General features: G+C 39.8%; 1 pseudogene; it reads left to right on the top strand.

The window, feature by feature from the left end:
• The first annotated feature begins 615 nt into the window (after positions 1-615).
• LOC130706170 (NADH-ubiquinone oxidoreductase chain 5-like) overlaps positions 616-24,160 on the top strand; it is a 114,300-nt pseudogene continuing 90,755 nt past the window's right edge.

Consider the following 24,160-nt stretch of genomic DNA (forward strand, 5'->3'; position numbering starts at 1 on the left):
TACCACCGACTTGGCCGACCTGTATTCCAGGTCCCCCATCCTGTCTGTCCCTCCACCTTCCCCGACACCTAGTATTGATCAGGAAACAAGATACACGATGCTTACTTTGTCTTACTTCTGACCCCCCCCCACCTCCTAGCATCCCAGCTTCCTCCTTCCAGCCACCGTCCCGCGAAAAGGAACCCCCAACGCCCATTTGTGTAGATTCTCCCCCTCCTTTATACTTGCCTACCCCTCTTCCAGCCCCTACCATCAATCCCCCTATTTTAACTGGGCAGCCCATGACTTCTACGGCAATCCCTCCCACCAGCATGGTCATGGCATCTGGAAGTTTGACCTTCCAGCCTACTGTAGATCCTGATGTCACTGACATGGACACTACTTCCCCTTCCCAAGCTGTCATTTTCCATTCTGCCCCTGTTTTCCCCAGCCCCCCACTTACGGCTTCAGCCATCATCAGTGCTTCAGCAGGCGGCACCTCTGACACCGAAGCTATGGACACCACACCTCCTTCCCAGGCTGTCATTTTCCAGTCTGCCCCTGTCTCCAGGCAGAACCAATAGCCATTTCACATGGCTGTTCCTAGTTCTGGGAACACACCACCCAGTGACAGCAATGCCTCAGCCCATGCCTCGACTCATTTACCTGCAACGTCGGCCAACAGACTAACACTTCAAGCTTCTCTTGGACCCAGGTCTCCTGTCTCAGGCCACATTTGGGGCCAACGATGGGCAGAGGCCTAACGGTTATTTTCTATTGGGAAACCCAGTAGCCCCAGCACAAGATAAAGTCCTAACCTCTCCTGCGGCCCAGCCACCAAGAGTCAGCACAGCGCAGTCAGGATTGCCGGATTCCCTATTTGTCACCACCAGCAACACGCAGCCGGCCTTTGGCGACAACCCAGGCATTCTCCCCAGGGCTGTGTCCATTGCTACTGGCTTTGGAGTTGCCAGCAGGATGGCCAGTACTGGGGACAGTAGCTCGCTCTTTGCCGACACCACACCGGGCCCACGGTTCACGGGACCTGCAGCCCCGACGGCCGGTGGGAGCCTTGGAGTCCGTGTGTCGGCCCCAGGCCTCACTCACTCACAGGCATCCAGACCACTTAACTCTGGGGCAGGACTAAGTGGGGCACCCAGCACCACTTCTGTTCCTGCTTCGGGCCAGACAACCTGCCGTCTACCTGACCACGGCAAGGCTGCTGCACTAGGAGGGGCAGGCACCATCCCAGCATTTGGGAGCATACCTGATTCCCCCTTAAATCCAAATACCTGGGGCCCACCTGGGCTGCATACAGGTGGTCCGGTGATGGCAGGGGACAACACCATCCCCATGATGGGAGGCCCTCGTGTTTCCACTTTCCGTCACTGCACCCAGAGCCCATCTGGACATAGAAAATCTAAGTTTAAAAGTTCCATCACCGGGCTTCCCTGGTGGCGCAGTGGTTGAGAATCTGCCTGCCAATGCAGGGGACACGGGTTCGAGCCCCGGTCTGGGAAGATCCCACATGCCGCGGAGCAACTGGGCCCGTGAGCCACAATTACTGAGTCTGCGCGTCTGGAGCCTGTGCTCCGCAACAAGAGAGGCCGCGACAGTGAGAGGCCCACGCACCGCGATGAAGAGTGGTCCCCACTCGCCGCAACTGGAGATAAGCCCTCGCACAGAAACGAAGACTCAACACAGTCATAAATAAATAAATAAAAGAATGTGAATTTCTTTAAAAAAAAAAAAAAAAAAGTTCCATCACCAAGGAGAAGAAATCTGTGTCAAGGGACATGTCAGTTTCCACCTTCCATCAGAGCACACCACATCTGTTGGAGTTGCAAGTGTGGGTACCACCCGTGGGTTTCAACACACTTCTAGTTCTACCTTATTTCCAAACACAAGGGGCCCACCTGCCCACAATCCAGGTGGTGGTCATCTAGGAGGGAGGAACATCATTCCCATGATTGGAGGACCTGGTATTCCCGCTTACAACTGGGACCCACCTGGCCAGTACACAGGTGGTGCGGATGGAGGACACAGCGTCTCACTGGTGCTGGGAGGCCGTGTGTCAATAACTGTCATCAGGGGGCTTCCCTGGTGGCGCAGTGGTTGAGAATCTGCCTGCCAATGCAGGGGACACGGGTTCGAGCCCTGGTCTGGGAAGATCCCACATGCTGCGGAGCGACTGGGCCCGTGAGCCACAACTACTGAGCCTGCGCGTCTGGAGCCTGTGCTCCGCAACAAGAGAGGCCGCGATAGTGAGAGGCCCGCGCACCGCGATGAAGAGTGGCCGCCGCTCGCCGCAACTAGAGAAAGCCCTCGCACAGAAGCGAAGACCCAACACAGCCATAAATAAATAAATAAATAACTGCCATCAGACTTGGAAGCCATCTGTGCAGAGAATGGGGGTGGGGGGGCGATGAGGGACAGCACCACACCTGCTGTGACTGGATACACTTCTGGTGCCGCATTCATACAAAGCACCTGGGGCCCCCCGGCCAAAACCCAGGTGGTACCATGGGGGATAGCAGCATCCATACTTAGAGAGGAAGCTCCACTCTCAGGAAGAACACTGGGGCCCCCAGGTCAGGACACCCCTCTGACTCAGAGGAGCCGGCATTGTGTTTGGAGGCCCCTGGTCAGGGCAGCTGTGCCTGTGCTCACAGGAGTCTGGCAGCCTCATAACCTGCCCAGGGCTTCATAGGAGCCATCAGCTACTTCCTTTCTTCTATGAAGAAACTCAACAAATGAAGAGCAGACCTTATTCTGCAGACTGTGTGTAACCATGAATGGACTTTGCCTCACTGGAAAGCGGCTCAGCCCCTTTAGGTGAAACTTAACCTGCTCTCTTCCTACAGCAAGCCGGAGGACCACACCTCAGGGGTGTGCAAGTGTGTGTGTGTGTGTGTGTGTGTGTGTGTGCGCTGGAGGGTGAGGAGCATATGAGCCCAGTTCAGAACTACACCAGACTTGAGAAGCTCCAGTTAGGAGAGCGGAAGAGAGCTGGCTGTATCGTCCACTGCGCCATCCCTGGCTCGGCTGTTAACTTGGCGGACCCAAGCTCCCGGCCAGGTTTCCCTAGACTTGGAACAGGCAGGATGCCCACTGCTGTTCTCAGATGCTTCCTCTCCCCCTGGGCCTTTGCTTCAACGGGCCCTTCTCTTTCCCAGCTTTATGTACATATATATATGCCAATAAAACCTTGTTCGTATTAAAAAAAAAAAAGAAAATATTTTAATGACAATGCTATTATAAAATGACAGAAAATGTAAAATAAATGTCATGAGGATGTAATGTACAACTAGGCAAATATAGTCAATAATACTGTATTAACTTTATTAGGTGAAAGACAGTCACTAGACTTATTGTGCTATGTTGCAATGTATACAAATGTTGAATTACTATGTTGTACACCTGAACTAATACAATATGTCAATTATACCTCAATAAAAAAAATCAATAGGGGTGGAGTTGAGGAGAAAAATATTCTCTCTTTGCTAATTTTAATTTTAGGAACAAAAAATTAAGAAGTTTGCATACAAATAATAGAGAATAGAGTAACTCATAATTTGAGTAGTCATGAGGCATGATATAAAACCATCTGTTGTTTTCCCCCCAAAAATAAATAAATAAAATAAATAAAAAAGAGAAATGGGAACATATTGTATATGTATAACTGATTCACTTTGTTATAAAGCAGAAGCTAACACACTATTGTAAGGCAATAAAAAAAAAATTTAAAAAACCAAAAAATAAAATGGTAGAAAATATATGGGAAAGTGTCAGACATGAATAAAACAGAAGTCAACATAAGCTTTACTTTTCTCTTATTGCCTTAAGCTGACTTTTGGTATTAGAAACATAGCACCTCAGTTCTTCCTTCAGAATTTGTCACTACAAATTACATTAAAAACAAAGTAAGTTAGTCATTTAAGTAGCACAGAATCATCTTCTAATAAAATAAGATTGAGAAAAAAATTGAGAAAACAAAGATGGGTAGCAGGTAAAGGTAGGGTTTTACTTGTACTGATTGTTGAATACTCCCATTTATAAATTTTGTTTTACTAGAAAGAGTAAAATTCAATATAATTATAAAGTAACCTACTATTTTATGATTATAGAAAATTAGATTTTTTTTTACTTCTTCAAATCACGACGTTTTTATAAAGCCTCAATACAAATGTCAAAAGCAACTAGTATAAAATTGAGACAACCGCTGTCTTATCATCTATATTTGCTTTTAACTGTTAACCCTATTTGCATACATTACATATAAGCATTGATTCATTTACCCATTCCGCATTTATTTTATTTAGAATATACTACATACTAATTACTTTGCTAGACACTGGAAAGAGAAGACAAAAGTGATCATGAAATACTGGGTGTATGAAAGCAATAGTCAAAGCAGAGAAGTCACCTAACATTTACAATAACTTGTGAGTATTATTATGTACTTTGTTATATACCGTAGCAGAGAGATACATGAGAGTATATGGAGTGTCATCTAAATTGGACTTGATTTCAGGGAGGGCTTCCTAAGAGTTGACATTTGAGCCTTTAATGATTTTGAAGATGGTGAATATTGCCCTATACTAACCTGAGTATTATAATGCTGTGGTGTATGTGGGAACCAAATTGACCAATTTCTCATTAATTTCTCCTCTGTCTTTTCCAACTTGTAGGGACTTGTCAGTGGATTTCAAAACCCAAATCTTTCCTATATTTTTTTCACTTACCCTTGGCATTGTTTTAATTACATATAATATTTCTAAGATTTACTAGGAACATTGGTTAGTTGTAAAAATTAAAATAGTCAAATCTATCAAACTGTACACAACAAAGGGAATTGGCAGTAATTATTAAAGGTACACAGTGAAGCAAGACAGTGTTTTGAAAGGGCATTATCTTATATTAATATCTCAGCCTAAAGTACATTCAAACCAACAAATGTTGCAAGAGACTTAAGCTGTATCTAAAATCTCTAATTGGACTTCCCTGGTGGTCCAGTGGGTAAGACTCCATGATCCCAATACAGGAGGCCTGGGTTCAATCCCTGGTCAGGGAACTAGATCCCACATGCATGCCGCAACTAAGAAGTCCACATGCCGCAACTCTGAGCCCGCACATGGCAACTAAAAGATCCCACATGCCATAATTAAGACCCGGCACAGCCAAAATAAATAAATAAATAAATATTAAAAATAAAATAAAATTTCTAATTGGATAGGTCCTATTTGCTGCCATTCTTTCTAAAAATCCTCTTCTAATTATATACAGTCATTAAGAATGTCATGCTGAGTTATTATTTTCCTCTTTAACATTTTTTTCTGATAAATTTCACACCCTGAAAGCTAGAATGCTATAACTATGGTTTGTTATTTTCAAGTGCTAAATTTCTTAGGTTTAACACCATTAGCCTTCCATTATTTAGGTATTTATTTTCAAGATATTCTTCTAGCTACTCAGGAGACTACTGTAGTTCTAGGTACAAGTGGTAAAATCAATTTTTTTTTATCAGGAAAATAGATAGGTAGATGATAGAGCGATCGATCAATCTATGTTGTGTTCAAATACATTAACCTGCAGGAAAGGAAACAGGCATATGAATCTCTGTACATTTACAAACTATTTTTCACTACAATATTGTTACCATGCAAGTAAATAAATTAGAGTCTGAAATGAGAATGTAGAGAGCAGATGAAACAAACTTTGAGCCCAAATAGATATAATTACTTTGTCTCTTCTTTTGGATTCCTACCCATTATAGATGTTAACATATCAATTTAAATTATTACTTTGCATTTATTAATCACCTGCTGTGTTAAGAATCTCCTTTGACTTACAGTAGTTAAGACCTCTACCAGGAGTACATAGTTCCCCCAAGAACAATCTTCCAGCTTCAGGAGCCTCCTCAGTGGACCCCCTGTTTATATCCCTGAAGACACCTCACAAGGTAACTTCAGCAAAAGCTAAGAGAACCACTTGGAAGGTGAATGGTCGGGGTTTGCTGTGTTTTTTGTTAGGCACTTTCTCAAACATTAGCACACAGTGGAACTGTTAAAATGTAGGTTGTTGGACTTCCACCCCCAGAGTTTCTAATTCCAGAGGTCTGGGGCCCAAGAATTTGCATTTCTTGCCAGGTCCCAGAGAATGCCAACGCTGTTGGTCCAGGGACCACACTGTGACAACCGCAGTGCTGGGAGATGGGCAGGACCCAGGCTTGCTCACTTTCTGATACGTTTTACCCCAAATTCAAAGTTTTCCTCATCTCTACCCAAGCCCCACTCCCCATCCATCCCCACATCTACTCCCATATAATCTACCTCTCAAGGTAACTAAGCATGTTTCTTCAGGACCTTATAGGTTTTACCAACATAGAAAAAATTTTTTTTAAATTTTTTATTATTATTTTTTTCAACATAGGAGAATTTGATACTCAGTTTCCAATTTTGTATATTCATATTACTTATGCACTTTCTCTCCCTAAGGAGAAAAATGATTTACTGAAGAAATGGAGTTTACTGCTTAACAGTAAGCAAGCTGATTAAAACTAAACTAATTGATTTCTGGAATGTCGAAAGACAAAGTAGCAGTTGAGCCTGAAACAGCAGTTGCAGAAGGCAGCACTCGCTCAGTGGAAAGCCACAGCAGCTGAAGCAGCTTTTTTCAAACACTTAAGTGCTTTCCTCTTTCATATAACTCATTCATTCAGCTGTGTTATGATACTCTCAAAAATGTCAACATGGTCATTCTGTATGTATCTATAAACTAGCTCTTCTGAAGAGACGAAATTAAATTTCAACCTCAAATAGCGTAAAACCAGCACCACCTGATAGCTCGCTGTATATGAAATACACAGTCCCATTCTCTTCCGGAATCCTGGAGGGTGTGGCAACAGATACTGCGGAGGATGGAGCGACAGCCTTTCTCTGCACTCAGTCTGACTCTTGAATTGAAGTGGATTTATAATTCGGGCTCCTACTATGCAGGCTTTGTATTCACTGCTCTGACACAGCTTCCTGACCAGGGTGACCATGTAATTAATAATGTCTGTATTAGTTTTCTACTGCTGCCTATTGGGGGCTGAATGTTTGTGCCCCCAAAATTCCCATGCTGAAGCCCTAACCCCCAATGTGATGGTATTTGGAGGTGGGAGCTTTGGGACATAACTAGGTTTAGGGGGGATCATGAGGGTGCGGTCTTCATGATGGGATTACTGTCCTTATAAGAAGAGAAAGAGACCCCAGATCCACTCTCTCCTTCATGAGAGGACACAGTGAGAAGATGGCTGTCTGCAAGCCAGAAGAGAATTCTCACCAAGAAATAAATCTGCCAGACTTGATCTTGGACATGTGAGAAATAAATGTCTGTTAAGACACCTAGTCTATGGTATTTTTTATACCAGCCCAAGCTAATATACTGCCCTAAAAATTTACTACACACTTAGTAGCTTAGACAAACTTATTTTACCTTACAGTTCTGTAGATCAGAAATATGGCATACGTCTCATCAGGCTAAAATCAAATGTGTCATCAGGCTGCATTCCTATTTGGAGTTTCTAGGGGGAGACAGACTTCCTTGCTCATTTGGGTTATTGGCAGAATTCAGTTCCTCAAGGTTGTCAGGCTGAGGGCCCCTCTCCTTGCTGGTTGTGAGCAGAGGCCTGTTCCCAGCATCTCGAGGCCACCCACATTCCTTGGCTCTTGTTCCTGTCCCCCATCTTCAAAGCCAGCAAAGATGGTCCGAGTCCTTCTCATGCTTGGAATCTTCTTTTCTTCTCTGCCACATCTCTCTGACTCACTCAAGAAAGATTCTCTGCTTTCAAGCATGCACTAGTTGGGTCCACCTAGCTAAACCAGGTTAATCTCTGCCTCTCAAGGTCTATACTCTTAGTCACATCTGCAAAATCCCTTTGTCCTGTAAGATAACATACAAGTTACAGGAATGAGAGCATGGACATCTTTGGGGGGACGTTATTCTGCCTATCACAATGTTCAAACAAGATCACCTTTGAGAATGAAAGGGAGCAGTATTAATAATTATGTCACAATAATAGGGGTAAACCAGGACACATGGCCAACAAATTCATGGCACTAGGAGTTAAGAGAAGGGGTCAGAAGTAAAGCGTGTTCGTATGTTTAGGGGGTAGTATTTATATGTGGAAGTAAATGAGTTGAGCTGTGTTACCAGGATATTATCTAATCAATTGAGATAAATATTTTCATAATGCCTTCTGTGGGACAGAGGATGCGGCCGGGGTGCTAAAGAGATGAGTAAGAACACAATTGTGCCATCAAGAAGCTTCCAGCTAACTTCCCATAGATGTATTTATGAATGTCCACCCTGACTCTCAAACGTGCTCTGGGTCCATGTGATTTTGTTGGGATGGATGAGCATTTGATTGCAGAGGAAGGGCATTGTTTGTGGATGAAGAGCAAGTTCTCCTTGACCATGAAGGCACATGGAGTGAAGGATGATGAGAATCTATTCTCCAACCCTTAGGCTGGCAAACCACGACCAACGGGTATAACTAAAAAAAGATAAAATGAATGTCTTATTTAGAACATTCCTCTAATTAAGAAGTAGACTACCGAGGACTCTGCTTTAATTAACCACAGAGTACCACATTAACCTTTTCACATGTTGTTATAAAGTTGAAGCTCTACTCCCTTAGGTAGAATTTCTTCAAATGCATTCTGCTATCCTTAGGCATATGCAGACTGAAAAAGAAATTAAATATCAAGATACTATTTCGATTAAAAGGTAATTATAAACCTCAAATTATGCATGTATTCATACATGATTGTATAATGATTTACAATGAAGCAATTACTTTGAGACATTCATTGCCCTAGTTAGAAATGCTTGCATATTTTATAAGAATTAATGTTTTATATTTACTTACATTTGAATCATTATACTGTAAGATGAGATTTTTTGGCTTGGTAATCTTAACGTTATTAATTTATCATAAGTTTATATGAATATGGCTATGATTCTCGAGTTACATATGTACTATCTTAATATTCTTGTAATCATCTGGTATTTTATGCATTATTTGAAATAATACTTCTCCATAAACTGATAAAGTTTATATTAAATTTTGGTGTTGTTTCTAGACAAATATATTTAGAAATGTTCATACTTAAGAGGTATATACAAAATAATAAATGACAATGTACTTTCACACTTATCACTAAACAGAAAATTGAACATTGTGAAGTGCTTTAAGATGTTTATAATTTAAGAGATTAAAGTAATACTGACTTCTATCTTGAATTTACATTATTTTTGGTAGAGGTATGAAATTTAATTTCCTTAATTGTGACATAATCACATGGAAGTGGTTAATGCTAAACTTTAAAGAGAACTATGAAAAAAATGAATTTTATTACAGGAAAAGTATGATGAAGCGAAGACAGAAAAATTTGTTTGTAAAAACAAAGACATTAAGCTAAATGTGTAGATCAACCCTGAAAATGATGTGACTGATATTCACGAACAAACATTTTCAGAAGAAACCAAAAATCGAGAGAGGAACAGTCTGTCAAAACAACTTTCACTTTATAAAGATTAGAAATACAAATGCTGAGTTCTATTATCATTTTCTATTCCATGCACATCATTGAATATTCCTATGATTTTTTTTCAGGTTGTTAAAATTTCAAGAAATATATTTACCACAAAATACGTATTTGTGAGAGAATATGTTTATGTAATGAATGTAATCGTGAAGAAATTAACTTTTTAATCTGGTGTTAAGTACCACAAACAGCAAACTGTATTTGGAATGAACTTGCAGGTGGCGTGTCATGGGGGATGGGAGCTGAATAGGTTGTGGGAAAGCAGTTGAGGGGTATGGATGTCCCAGGTGACAGCCTGGGAAGAGAAGATAAATGCCATCGGCTGGTGATACAACACTGGAAAAGTCTGGGTCCCCAGAATTTTTCAGAGCAAAGGTCTGATAAAGAAAAGTATTCAAAATAGAGTTTCAACTTTATAAAAATTGGGGAAAAATATAGTCTTTTAGTGTAGTTGAGCAGATGCAAATATGGGTAAGACATGATCTTTGTCTTTCTAATAAGTAAGTAAGGGGATCATAAACATAACATGACAAGTACTCTATGACACGGAAGTACAAAATGGTGTGGTATTATGGGATGGAACGTGTAGATAACAACTAAGCCAGTATAGAACCGTGGCTTCACAGAGGTGGTAACTTAAGGTTTAAACTATAATTTAAGGAGTTCATCAAGTGTAGAATAAGGACAAAAATACTACAGGCAGAGAGAAAACCCGGAGTAGAAGCACAGAGGCTCATAGGTGCATGCAGGGGCCTGACACAGGATGGCAAAAGACAATCAGATACACAACTGGACACAGTTATAAAGGTGTTGTCAGTCACAGCTTCTGCTTTGGACTTTACTCTGTAGTGATGTAAAAACATCAAGGGTGCTTTTGCAGGGTATGTGTATATATCTGAAGGTTCAGGATGGACTGGAAAGGGAAGAGATTTGCAGAGAGGGTAGCCTGTTAGAAGGGTTCTGCGATGCTCTACATGAGAGGTAGGGAGGGATTGACAGAGAACAGACACAGCTGGTGTGGTAAGAAGAGAAAGGCGGAGAAAAATGGCGGAGATATAATTCAGAGGTTTAATGTTGCTAACTGAAATAGACCATACGTGAATGATAGCAAGTTTGGAGATAAATTGGAAAAGAGATCAGAAGTCCTGAGTTTTCTTTTAGACATGATGAATTTGAATCACCGATGGGACTTTCCATTAGATGTATTCAGCCAGCAGTAGAATATCTGAATCTTGCCCTCAGAAGAGAGGTCAGTGAAAGATACAGATCTGGGCATGTAGAAACTGAACCTACGAGAATGGGATGAGATTACCCAGGGTAGACATAAACATCAAGAGCTGTTTATGGCTGAAGAGCTGTGAAAGGAGTTAGAAATAAGTTATCAGAAAAGTAAGAGGAGAGCCAGGAGAGGTCAATGCTTCTTGTCTGTGATCATTCTTGCAATCGATGCAAGAATCCCGTGCTATGGTACGGTCGCAAATAATACCACATATTAATGCATCCTCTCCTTAATGACACAGGATTTCCTTGGATATTGGTTGGGGATTAGCAGGATTGGCAGTCATTTTCCTTTGAGAATGGAGTTGTTGATTAAAAACAAACTAATCCAATGTTCCTCCCCTTGAAGTAGAAAATCTCCACTGAAGAATAGCAGAGATATACGAAAAAGGTGTAGTACTTCTGCATAACTGACCTTTGAACAACATGGGTTTAAACTGCACAAGTCCACTCATGCACGGATTTTTTTCAATAAATCTAAAGTTGGCCACCTGTAACCCTGAATTTTGCATCCGCGGATTCAGAGGGCTGAGTATGAAACTTGAGCATCCGCAAATTTTGGTATCTGTGGTGGGTCCTGAAACCAATCCCCTGTGGATAGGATGGATGAGAGATTACTATACTCCCTTCCTCCACCCCCATCATTAATCTCAAATGCCTGCTGCATCTTACCTTCTAGTGCATCTTCTTTCACTGTGATCTCATCCCAGTTCACCTTCTGTGAAAGTTTTAATAATTTCTGGGTACTCATGTCTATGGTCAGGCTACCCAAGATGCCTGCCCTCTTGCTCTCTGTACATCCCCCTGCTGGGTCAGGGCCTGCTTCACCTACACCTTACTCACATAACTGACCTTCCTACATACTTGCCCCTGGGCCCAGCTAATGATTGCTCTAACTTTAGATCAGAACATCTCTTCCATGATAGCTTATCAAGGGGTTGTGAGGGGCGTGCACCTCTGCTGGTCTGCCTGGTAACCAATGAGCCAATTTGATGTCAACTCCCCCTAAACTGATAACCTCCTCCTTTCCCTAGAAGCAAAGACTGCCACCGTGTCCTGCCTGCAGCCTGCTGCACATGGTGGGGTGTTGCTCCAGAACCCTGCTTCAGATGCGTTTGATCTCCCTATACATTAAACCATTGATGTCTCTGTTGCTGACTCTGGGCTCTTTCCTTGGTCTCGAGGATGGGCAAGTACAGGGCTTGCAGGCCTGGGGGTGCAGCCCAACACCATGGCAGAGACTATCTTCTCTATTCACCACCAGCGATGGGGTTCTCTCCAGAATCACCAGCTGGGTGGGGTGATCCAGCTCTCAAATTCTATGTGAGGGTCATCTTTCTCAGACCAATTCTGCCACCAGCTCTCCTAGGTTGGGGTCATTAGAGAGAAAATTAAGGCTTAGGGATCAGTTTCTCAGAAGTTTATTAGGGAGAGTGCACTCATTCAATACTAGTGGAAGGGAAGGAGGGGAAGCCAAGTCGGGAAGAGGGAGATGTTGGCCTACAATGCAGTCTTGATAGAGACCTCAGTAAACCCCGTGGGGAGCTCTGAACCTGGGATGGTCCCCACATCGACCAGTTAGTAGATGGAGGCTCCAATGAGAAGGGATTGTATTTTTGGGCAGTGCATTAATTTGCTAGGGCTGCCATACAAAATACAATAGATGGAGTGGATTAAACAACAAAAAATTGTTTTATCACAGTTCTGGAGGCTAGAAGTCCAAGATCAAAATATTGGCCAGTTTGGTTTCTTCTGAGGCCTCCCTCTCTCCTTGGCTTGCAGATGTCTATTTTCATGTGGCCCTTCCTTCGTGCATGTGCATCCCTGGGGTCTCTATGTGTGTCCAAATTTCCTCTTCTTATAAGGACACCAGTCATATTGGATTAGGGCTCACCCATATAACCTCATTTAAGCTTAATTATCTTTTTAAAGGCCTTATCTCCAAATAAAGTCACATTCTGAGGTACAGGGGGTTAGGGCTTCAACAAAGGAATTGGGAGGGGACACAATTTTTCTTATTGCTGTTGCAGGTTTTTTTTTTAATAAGCATTATCTTTTTGTATAATTGAATACCCTTACTGTTTCCTACAAACAATTTGCTTTAGTTTTTTCCATAAGGTATTTTTTTTTGTCTCTTCCTTTTTAAGTTTTTTACAGAGTTAAAATCATACATAAGAGCATTTAAACCACTAACATGACACATGCCAATTTCATATGCACCATAACAGGCAGTCTTTAGCTGAAGACTATCTGTTAGTAGTACTCCCAGCACCTGGGCACTAAGTTCATTTTTCCTGAAGGGTGATCTGGGCAGCACATTACAGCATCCACTAAAGGCAAGTACTGACTATTATAGAATGAATGTTTCTGTCCCCTGCAAATTCTTAAGTTGAATTATAACCCCCAGTTGGATGGTATTAGAAGGTGAGGCCTTTGGGAGGTAATTAGGTCATGAGGGTGAAGCCCTTATAAATGGGATTAGTGCCCTTATAAGAAGAAACAAGAGAGAGCTTGCTTGCTTCCTTCTCTCCACCATGTGAGTATACAACGAACAAGAAGATGGCAATCTGCAAACTATGAAGAAAGCCTTTACCAGACCTGACCTTGCTGGAACCCTGATCTTGGACTTCCAGTCTTCAGAACTGCGATAGATAAATGTATGCTGGTGATGTAATGTTTGTTAAAGCAGCCCAAGAAGACTAAGACACTGACTTCTTCAAACTGTTCATAAGGACTTTTTCTTGTAAAATATCTACATAATCCAAATAATGAAAATATTACTCTGCCTAGAGTTCTCTTCCTACACTTCAAATACCAGTTCTCATCAAGCAGCATCAATGTCACTTTCTCTTTATACTCCTTAACATGATATGCTGCACTTGCATATTTTTGCTCCTTGACTTCTCTCTAGACTGTGAATTCCATGAGAACAGAAGCCTTTTTTAGGGTGTTGGCTTTTTTACATCCTTACTTTAAAAATTCTAGCACTGTTTCTGGTGCACAATGGTACTCAATAAAATACTTGTGAGTTATTTAATGTAGTGCAAGGCCATCTTTCTGCATGTGTATATAATATTTCAGCATTCCCAAAGCCAAGCAATGTGATAACCAACTGTAGGTCCAACTGATAAGAATAATACTTAGAGATAATAATTTAGGCCTTGCTCAGGCACATTTAGGTGGACTTGAGAGTAGTATAACTTTAGACAGCAAATTAAAAACAAAAAGTTGGGGCTTCCCTGGTGGCGCAGTGGTTGGGAATCTGCCTGCCAATGCAGGGGACGCGGGTTCGAGCCCTGGTCTGGGAGGATCCCACATGCCGCGGAGCAACTAAGCCCATGAGCCACAATTACTGAGCCTGCGCGTCTGGAGTCTGTGCTCCGCAACGGGAGAGGCCGCGACAGTGAGAGGCCCGCGCACCGCAATGAAGAGTGGCCCCCGCTCACCACAGCTGGAGAAAGCCCTCGCACAGAAACGAAGACCCAACACAGCCAAAAATTAAATAAATAAATAAATTAAGAAAAAAAAAAAGTTTTCTGGCCCAGATATAGCAGCTCTTAGTTCTGGTTAAGATTACATCATCAGTGGTTAATTTATTTGGATTCAGACTTACTTTTTCCAAGAGAAATTTTTAAAAGGCAAATACCATTGGAAGACTAAGGTATTATTAGTCATTCATATTTTTAGATGATTTTGGATGATGATTTCTTCAGGTTGCTCTCCAAAAGACAGCCAGCTGAGAAGTAATTAATGACATATCGAAAAGGTTTGTTTGACGTTAGTGAAGAAATGAAAATAGGGTACTTCGGAGGTGTGTGTATTAGACTGAGTCTCACTCAGCTACAGGAAGAAAGTATGGGGTGATTGAATCTGGGGCAGAAGACACCAAGAAGTAGGAAGAGGTATTAAAAAGAGGAAGGGTAGCTTCTAAAAATGAACTTCAGCTGCTTCAGAATTTTGCCCTGGGCACTCATCATTATTTCTGAATTTTTCAACCCTCATGCAATGCATTCATAAAATATTATCTTTTCCCCACAGAAGGCTATGACACAGCAGGTCGATTCAGGTCAGAAATGAAATACTAATGGAAGAAAACTGGCATGAAATCAGAGAACACAAGATGCTAAAGGTGGTGTTAATAGCTCATTTCACTGGCCTCTGAAAAATGTACTGGAGAATATCGTCCAAGGCCTAGGACCCCAATTCACGGCAATAAAGTCGGCGGCAGTCTCAGAAACAAACAAGCAAACAAGTAAACAAAACCAAGCTGAATATCCCCCAGTTTACAGCAAGGAATTTATGTTCTGATTCTTTCTAGATAGCCTCCAAGATGATCAATGTTTTGGTCCATGATTGAGTATATTTTACTGCTTATGTGATCTTGGAGAAAAGGGCATTAATTTCTGAAGTTAGTAATCCAGCAATTTCATGACCATTTAGTATAATAATAGGAATACCTTGCTTGCTACTAATTTTCAGAGTTAAATTTTATATCTGAAAATAATACCTCTGTGCTGTGATAGGATCATAAAGTAACATCCTTTTTTTACCCTATTACTGATTTTTCATGGGTTTTTAAAACATGCCCCCCCCCAAATTATATCTTCACTCCTAGCTAATACCTTTTTCATTGTTTTCTGTCAACAGTAAAATCAGTAATAATAGATTGGAATTTGGATGCAAAATAAATAAACAATAAATGCAAAATGTGAATGTTAAATTGAACTGTGAATCATAATTGAGTGACCTCATTTTTAAAAAATAAAATAAATTCTTTTCATAACAAGATAATTCACAGCTACTTTTTCTCCAAAAACTAAAGGTAGAGAGAGCCTTTGAAACACAGGGGTGATCCAACTGCATAAATTCAGCAGGAAAAAACATCTATTTTATTCTGCCAGCCTTCCCTAGAGAAAGTAATAGAAAAAGCTGGTAAGAACAAGCCTAAGGCATCATTACATTCATTCCTTTCCCTTCTGTCCTCAAATTACAGTGCAGCCTGAATTACCTAGGAGTTAACACTTGTAGGTAAAAAAAAAAAAAATTCCTGCAATAATTTCAAGTAAATAAAAGGTAAAATAGTGCTCTTATTAGACGCTTTGTTTCATATAAGTGAAAGAAGACTATTTTGAAATTTTTCAACCAAAGTGATACTTATTACTTATAACATCTCTGGTTGGGGCACGGTTAGAACATTGAGGGACAGAGAATAAACATGAAAAATGCATCATAATTTCATGATGTGTAAAGCAACACTCCCCACGGTTGGGAATTTAAAAAATCATTTAGGTTTATAAAGACAGTGAGGATATAATGAATCAGATAATCATAGAATGTTTGAGGAATGAGATTTATAAGTGTTTAAATGCAACCGTTCAATTTTTTTTCACCCAATTAAGTATAAATTTTTTAGATAAGGAATTTAAAATCCAACTATTATCCTGCCAAATCATTTGAATCTTGGCTTTGTACTTTATTAAAGTATGCAAGCCAGTAAAGAAGACCGATGTCTCCCACATTTTCTTCATTTACTGAATTAAAAATCTTTTGAAGTACCAGGTACTATTTTCTAGTGTCATTAGTACTAATTGTATCTTCTCAAAAAATGAAATCAAAGCTGATCTAGTTTTTAAATTTACTTGTCACCGACTCTGCTTTCCCAACCCTCACACCAGTTCCCAGAGAACATAAAGTCACACACACTTGTTGATTGAACTTCATATGGAGCTAGTCAACGTTATGACATAAGTCAGATGTTATTGCCTCTGCCAGGTTATTCCGAAAAATGTATCTTTTGGTAGTAAATTTAAAGACTCATGAGAAAAGTATGAGGATACCTATGGGTATAAATTTTCATGCAGTCTGTATAATAAAATACCTGTTGTTCCTTAGTTCTTGAACAATTTATACAAGGAGGGCATTTCATTTTAGGACCGTGACAGGAATAACTTAAATAGCACTTGATTCCATGGGAGTGATGTCCACACAATATTAGATGGTGACTAGAAAGTGGCATGTGTGTGTGTTTGTGTCTTTTTTTGCAAAAGTAAGGTGGTAATATTGGCAACAATGTGCCAGGGCCCACGTTTGCTGAATTAGACTTAGTCATGTCTTCACAAAAGCTTTACCTTTTGTCAAATAGCCATGCAGACCCTGGATGCTTAAGAAGAAGTTGATTGTTGAAAAATAACAAACTTATTATTTGTGGTTACAAGTTCACAAATGAACTGACCTCAGCTTCTTTGTAGAGTAGTCTTTGAGAATAAAAATACATTAAATACATGAAAGAAGACACTTCCATGAACACCAGTGAACATTAGCAATACCATGTACTGTCAACGTGACCTTCCAGGCTGATCTTTGGAAAAGCTGTCAATTTCTTATTTTTGGACAGAGATTCCCATGCGATTCAACACCACTTTCTTCTGTTTCTCTCCGTGTCTTTTCTCATGTTAGCTCTTTTCAAACCATTAAGATATTTTAATGTACTGTTGAATAGCGTCAATTTCCAAAGCCCACAAAGTCAAAGAAAACACAAGCATGCCTGACTGTGCCTCCCTTAAAAAGACCATCAGTATAAACATTTGGGTTCATAAACTCAGTGAGCTGAGCTCATTTCATCTTTTTGGTAGTTTGAACAGTTTTTATGTGGATGAACCTTCTGACAAAGTGTCTCATGAATTTACTTTTTGACAGTTTCAGTAGACTGCACAGGCACTCTTCACCTGAAATGTACTCCTTTCTACATTCCCTTTGCCCATTACAACTTTAAATAGCCCTTTTCCATTCTCCTCAGAATTGTTTTTACATTTGCTCTGCAGTATCCTTTATTGAAGCACATTGGGATCTTTTGAATTTAATAAGAATTCCCAATATGGAGATTTACCTTTGGAAATAAAATGTTGTGTTTTATTTCCCAGGATTATTTTTTGTAACTTTCTACTTGGATACAATTTCAAATTTACATAAAGGTACGAGAATAGTATAAGAAAATCTCATATATCCTTTACTCAGATTCAACAATTATTTCCATTTTGCACAATTTACTTTGCCATTCTCTCACTCTATTGACCCATATCTATCTGTGATTTTTTTCTGAGTCAATGGAGAGCAAACTAGAGATGTTGTGCCTATTTACCCTGAAATAATTATGTGTTTCTTAAGAACAAAGACTTTCACATAAGCACACTACAATTCTCAAAATCAGAAATTTGAGCATCGGTACAACAATGTTATTGAATTTACAGTCCATATCCAAATAATCATCAATTGTACCATAAATGACTTTTGTAGCTATTTTTTTTCCATTGAAGAATCCAAACCCGCATCATGTATTGTATATATTTGTCAGATTGTTTTAATTTTCTTTAACCTGTAACAGTTTCCTCAACCTTTATTTTTCCTGACTTTGACATTTGTGAGGAGTGTATGTTAGTTATACTATAGAATGTCCCTCAATTTGGGTTTGTCTGGTGTTTCCTCATAATGAGATTCAGGGGATGCATTTTGAGCAGGAACACCACAGAATGGAATATCCCTCTTAGGACATCACATCATAAAAAAATGATACTGTTTTTTGCAAGAAGAATGTTTTTTTAAATAGCACTTTTCTGCCTTTGCCCCTTGTACAGTAAGTGAATAGCCCAGATAGCCAAAAATTAAATGCAATCAACTGCAATCTAGTCCCAAGCCTCCCAAGAAAGAGAAAAAAATTATAGATAGATAGATAAATAGATTAGTCACACAAAACTAAAGGGGATATACTTTTTTCCAACTTCAGAAAACTCCTTCCTTTTAAAATTTTCTATTGGGTTTTAATGCCTATATACTGTTTTATTTTCTTCAACAAATACTCACTGCTTATCTGCTATATGCAGACATTTTTTTTTCCTCCCTGGCACCAAATTTCTTGAAATTAAATACTTGCTATCCCATGTCTTCATTTTTTTATCCCAAACAATCTTAATTCCACTCACCATGACACTATCAAAATGTCCTCAAAGAGGTCAAAATTTCTTTTAAATTTTTAGTTCAAACGAACATATTTCAATCCTAATTCTGTTTGCCACATGACAACATTTTCTCCCATTTCCCGGTCCTATCATATCACCTTCCTAGATGTCTACAGCCTCACTCCCTCCTGAGTCTCCTCGTCCATTTCTGATGAGTCCTGGTCATTCTCTCCATTTGGCTATTAGCCCTCCAACCGTCCCTTGACTCTATTTTTCTTCAAACTCTCCCTGAAAAATCCCTTCACATTTTCTCAAATTAGTATCTTCAATTTTGACTTTACCCTGAAACTCCCAACCTATGTTTACAGGTGCTTTCTGTAAATTTCCACTTTGACATCTTACTACTACCCCAGTGTCATCCCTACCCTTCAGCTCTAACCCTGCTTCACTTCCTGTATTTCCCATTCTGGTCAGTGGTTACCTCCTTGCTTCAGTTCGCAACGCTGCTGAGAGCCCCACAAGGGGTTGGCTGTGGCCTCCAATGCAACTGCACCATGGTCCACTTTTCTTTCTGCTGGATCCTGCTGCCCTCAACACTCACAGGTGTTTCTAAGAGCACTCACCAATAAAGCCCTATGTGGAAAATTTTCAGAATCTATTTCTAAGGGAAGCTGATGTATGAGACAACTTCTAATCTGCTTGACTAGGAAGAAATAGAATGTAATGATTTAGCAGAAAACTCTAGAACAGTGCTTTAGGGAAAGGGAGGGTATTAGCCTCTTAGGGATTGATTGGTGATATTCTGCTGAGCTGCATCCCCACCCAAAGGCACTGAACAAAGTGAAGCTCTACATATACTGTCCTGCCCCGTCCCATCACAGCAAGCAGAATTCTATTCAGGGCCCAGAAGTTTTGCCAGGTGACAATAACACTAGGACCTGAGTTCTGGGGTTCTGAGGCTGTCTTGTTATTTCTACATTTGCTTACTTATCTGTGAGGGTTCTGCTCCACCAGGCACTTAGATAATACGACATTTTATTTTGAAACTTCTAGAAGTAAAAGTATCTCCCCATGTATTTTTGAAATACAGCAATGATTGATAATACTTACATTTAAATGCTGTAAGACTTAGAGAATGAACTTATGGTTACCAGGGGGGAAGGGCAGTGGGGAGGGATAGACTGGGAGTTTGAGATCAACATGTACACACTGCTATATTTAAAATAGGTAACCAACAAGGACCTACTGTATAGCACAGGGAACTCTGCTCAGTATTCTGTAATAATCTAAATGGGAAAAGAATTTGAAAAAGAATAGGTACATGTATATGTATAAATGAATCACTTTGCTGTACACCTGAAACTAACACAATATTGTTAATCAACTATGCTCCAAAAAAATTTTTTTTAAATTGCTGTAATATCATGTTTCATTATAAGCAGATTTAAAAAGCTAAGAATAAACACAGCAAGTGACTTCAAGTAATGAAGAAAGTGGATTAATAACTATTTTTTTGAAGCAGTTATAAAGGGGAACAAAATTATTATTATATCTATCTGCAGTCCTAAATGATGTTGTACAAGAACACATATATTACACTTAGGCACGATGAATTGTTACAAAGTTAGCCACTTAATGTGTGTGTTTAAAACATATGGGAGGACTTCCCTGGTGGTGCAGTGGTTAAGAATCTGTCTGCCAATGCAGGGGACACGGGTTTGAGCCCTGGTCCGGGAAGATCTCACGTGCCACGGAGTAGCTAAGCCCCTGGGTTACAACTACTGAGCCTGTGCGCCACAACTACTGAAGCCTTCGCACCTAGAGCCCATGCTCCACAACAAGAGAAGCCACCGCAATGAGAAGCCCGCACACCGCAACAAAGAGTAGCCCCCACTCGCCACAACTAGAGAAAGCCTGCGTGCAGCAATGAAGACCAGATGCAGCCAAAAATAAATAAATAAATAATTTATAAAACAAACAAACAAACAAAAATATCTGGACAGCGAAGTTATTATTCTTTACGTTCCTTGCTTCTATTAAAACAAGTTTCTTGTTTTCACTGAGGCTGAATGAAGTCTATACCCAATCTATATGTTAGGTCTGGTCTTTATCAACTCTATGTCCAGTACAAATAGTGTTACACTTTCTTCTTTTGAAAAATTTAATAGTTCATATTAGCAATTGGTTTTAAATAGCAAATGTATTTTGAATACCTTGTATATGTCGGCCACATAGCAAGCGCAAAGAGTCTATAACTTAAAGTCAGGCATTCTAACCCTAAAGGGGTTAGAACTAAAGTTGTCACAAACCACCTTTCTGGGGACTTGCCTGGTGGTGCAGTGGTTGAGAATCTGCCTGCCAATGCAGGGGGCATGAGTTTGATCCCTGGTCTGGGAAGATCCCACATGCCACAGAGCAAATAAGCCCATGTGCCACAACTAGTGAGCCTGTGTACCACAACTACTGAAGCATACAGGCTCACTAGTTGTGGCACATGTGCCTAGGGCCCGTGCTCTGCAACTGTGAAGCCACCGCAACGAGAGGCCCGTGCACCTCAATGAAGAGTAGCCCCTGCTTGCCGCAACTAGAGAAAGCCTGCGCGCAGGAACGAACCAATGCAGCCAAAAATAAATTAAAAGTTAAAAATAAAAAAAAATAAACTGGAGCAAGTTAAAAAAAACAAAAAAAGAACCCTTCCTTTGTGAAGGTTTAAAAAAAAAAAAAACACCTTTCTGAAAATATATAATATTGTGGCCTGAATGTTTGTATTCCCCCAAAATGCATATTTTGAAGCTTTAACTCCCACTGTGATGATATTTGGAGAACGGAGCCTTTGGGAGGTAATTACAGTTAGATGAGGTCATCAGGGTGGGGCCCTCATGAAGGGATTAGTGCTATAAAAGAAGAGATGCCAGAGAGCTTGCCTCCTCTCTCTCCACTCCCTAGTGTTTCCATTGAGGAAAAGCCATGTGAGGACACAGGGAGAAGGCGACAGTCTGCAAGCCAGGAAGAGAGCTCTTATCAGGATGCAAATTGGCCTGCACCTTGATCTTAAACTTCCCAGCCTTCAGCGCTGTGAGAAATACATTTCTGTTGGTTAAGCCACTCAGTCTACGGGATTTTGTATGGCAGCCTGAGCTAAGACATAACGGATTTTATTAGACTCCAAGTGAATTAAAAGTATGGCCATATTCAACAAAGACTGAGTAGGTTACTTGCTATTAGGACATATTTGTGGAGGTATTCTAATCAACAAATAAGCAATGAGCTTTCACTTTTGAACAAGCTGTGAATTCTTGACATGGCTTGGAATCATATTTCTGTTTTATTTTTCCTTTGCCTGAGAAATACATCACTTGTGGTTTTATAATTTTTGAATGGGAAAATAGATTGTGCTAATTTTTCTTAGATACTACATGCCATATTTTCTTCATCTCACTTAGTACAAGTTTCTGACTTCTATTAAATGTATGTTTACTTAAAAGTTTTTCTCTTTAGACTAAATATGGAACTGTAAGGAACTGTACGGCTATCATAAAGTTAGAATTTTCAAGACATCTTTGCATTTGCTATTAAAAGTAGCATTCAATGTCAATTTTCCAAGCATAGAACACTATCTCAGCACCACTAGATAGAAAATGAAACACATGAAACATCCAGAAACATCTGCCAGTCTTCGGTGAATACTCTGCAATCAATCTGTGCTATCATAAAATAAGAATAGAGGTCTTTGCTTCAAATTACTAGCTCACAGTACCTCATTAACTAACCCAGCCAATCAATTAGAGTCCCTGAAAGGGGTATAATAGGACTTTGGGGGAATATAACCATTTTCCTCATTAAGTATTAACAAGCCAGTTCTCATACTTTTCTGATATCATTATGTTCCCTGCATTTCCTCCCTGCCCATTAAATATAATCCTAATAATCACATATCTGCTTTATAGCAGCCTGTCTTTTTAATTTAACCTGCTGTATCATTTTTGAACATATTTCCCTGATAGTTACAGATTTTCTTCCTTTGGCAAAACTGTCAGTCCAAAATCTTCTTACCTTTCATTTATGAACCTGCTTGAGTCTTTTAAGCAGTCCGCTACTGAAATGCGTGGTTAAAAATTTGAGTGACTGTAAAATGAACTGCATGAAAATTCGCACTGCAATGAGATGCATTCATAATGTCAGGCTGTGTCCCACATGTAACACATATGCTCTTCTTGGTGTGAGATGGCTAACTAATTGGACAGGAAATCCCCTGTGAATACCCTCTGTTTACATGAGTAACTCTAATGATGTTTGTGCCAATGCTGGAGAAATTTCTCTCAGTTTTAACAATAGGATGTAAAAATGCCCTTACAGAGATTACTTACACAGCTGAGATAGGAATACACATCAATTCAATGACATCACTGAGAATGTTTTTTCTTAAATTTGTGGGATTTTTGCAATCATTTCTTCGATAGAGGTAAGTTATTTGTTTGAGTCTGTGACAAGCATATAGTATTGTATATGAGTGCTTATCTTTTTTTTTTAGATAGATTCACTTTGCCCCTAAATTTCTGCTCGTCTAACAAACCTGCTTCTCTCAATTTAAGGATTTTGTGGTCAGATTTTGTAGGTAGTTAGGAACATTGTAGGTTGTCTTCAGAGTGCCTGAACTCTTATATAGGGGACAAGGCTCCTATGTGTGAATTTCCTAGAATCATAAAAATTTGTCAGCATGCTTACAAAGAGAAAGTTGAACCTAGAACTGAGTCATTTTTGCTTGTTTTTCTTTTATCGTTTTTCTAATGTAAACAAAATTTGCTCTCTGTATACTATTACTATCACATGGAAAATTACAAAAAAATCAGTAAAATTAAATATTAGTTGATCTTTGATGGCATGTTACTTTTAGTACACTTTGTTGGATGGTCATTCGGAAAAGATGGAAAAGATGAGTGACTTTTTTTTCTTACTGTTTTTGGAAGACACATTCAAGTATCCATACAGCTCAGAAAAGGGTTGTCTGGAGTCTAGTAAGCAGGAAAGTGATCATTTGCTCTGAATTATTTAAACAGTTCTCATCACTTCCTGGATTTACTTTGGCTACAAACATCTTCTCCATACAAACCAAATACATATGGCCATTAATACTGAACAATACATGGTAAGTGCCTAATAAACAGAACAATTCCCATGAATGATTTGCATGAACTTAAGTAGTTGGTATGCTATCAATTGTCAAAATTTATTATTCATATGTTTACAAAGTATACTTATCGCACTTAAGACAAAGAAAATATAGATCTCACTAAAAACATAAAACCTTTGATCACAGAAATTCAAAATATTTATCAGGAACAATCAATTTCTAAATAA

This window comes from Balaenoptera acutorostrata, chromosome 21 (genome assembly GCF_949987535.1).
Source record: "Balaenoptera acutorostrata chromosome 21, mBalAcu1.1, whole genome shotgun sequence".
NCBI lineage: Eukaryota > Metazoa > Chordata > Mammalia > Artiodactyla > Balaenopteridae > Balaenoptera > Balaenoptera acutorostrata.